The 1,367-nt window shown below is 43.9% G+C and overlaps 1 pseudogene; it reads left to right on the forward strand.

Annotated features, from left to right (window-relative positions):
- Positions 1–682: 682 nt before the first annotated feature.
- Positions 683–799, forward strand: LOC137064301 (5S ribosomal RNA; annotated as a pseudogene).
- The last annotated feature ends 568 nt before the right edge of the window (positions 800–1,367 follow it).

Raw genomic sequence — 1,367 nt, forward strand, 5'->3', positions numbered from 1 at the left:
AAGGATGAGCGACTCTTCAGCAGAAATAAAATGAGAAAAGTTAACAAGAACGAACATTAGTATTTATGTAAGGGATAATGTACACCCAGCCGGTTGTTATCGCAGAATAAACCCCGACAGAGTGATCAGGACCCCGACGCGAAGCGGAGTGGTCTTGCATCACTCTGAAGGGGTTTATTCTGTGATAACAACCGGCTAGGTGTACATTATCCCGCTTATTACACGGCTACTAGTCTCAAATAAATTAGACACAAAATATTGTCTTGAGATTAAATATTGTATTAGCTTTTACGCAAAGCTTCTGCGAAGAAAAACAATTCCAAACTGCTTTCAGCCTGTATCTATTGCTGCTAAATGTTGAAAATGAATGCTGAAAGGGTTATTAGTTCACCCAAAAATGAAACCAAACCTGTGATTTACTCACCCTCAAGTTATCATAGGTGTATATGACATTCTTCTTTCAGACAAATACAATCTGAGTTATATTTAAAAAGTCCAGGCTAACGTTAATCCAAGCAGTAGTTGTAGTTGTGTTTGAAGTCCATTAAAAATGCAGCTGTCCGTCAAATAGCATGCTCCACACGCCTCTGATGGGTTAATAGAGCCCTCTGATTCAAATCGATGCGTTTGTGTAAGAAAAATATCCATATTTAAAACTTTATAAAGGAAACCCAGTTGTAAAACCAGCAGCCATATCACCCTGTAGCCCAAGACTGGTTTCCCACTGAAGCTAAGCAGGGCTGAGCCTGGTCAGTACCTGGATGGGAGACCAACTGGGAAAACCAGGTAGCTGCTGGTAGAGGTGTTAGTGAGGCCAGCAGGGGGTGCTCACCCTGTGGTCTGTGTGGGTCCTAGCACCCCAGTATAGTGATGGGGACACTATACTGACAAAAGAGCACCGTCCTTCGGATGAGACGTTAAACCGAGGTCCTGACTCTCTGTGGTCATTAAAAATCCCAGGATGTCTTTCGGAAAAAGAGTAGGGGCATCCTGGCCAAATTTGCCCATTGGCTTCTGTCCATCATGGTCTCCTAATAATCCCCATATCCTGATTGGCTTCATCACTCGGTCTCCTCTCCACCAATCAGCTGGTGTGTGGTGAGCGTTCTGGCGCAATATGACTGCCGTCGCATCATCCAGGTGGGTGCTGCACATTGGTGGTGGTTGAGGAGATTCCCCCCTTCTATGTAAAGCGCTTTGAGTGCCTTGAAAAACGCTATATAAATTGAACGCATTATTATTATTATTATTATTAAACCCGCCTTGAAGTCTTCCATTGTAACCCACGGCTGTTTAAGCCACAAGATGGCGCCAGCGTTAAGCATAGAAGTAAGATAGCTAGATAGCCGGTAGATAGCCGGTCAAGA

This window comes from Pseudorasbora parva, chromosome 24 (genome assembly GCF_024679245.1).
Source record: "Pseudorasbora parva isolate DD20220531a chromosome 24, ASM2467924v1, whole genome shotgun sequence".
In the NCBI taxonomy this organism is placed as follows: domain Eukaryota; kingdom Metazoa; phylum Chordata; class Actinopteri; order Cypriniformes; family Gobionidae; genus Pseudorasbora; species Pseudorasbora parva.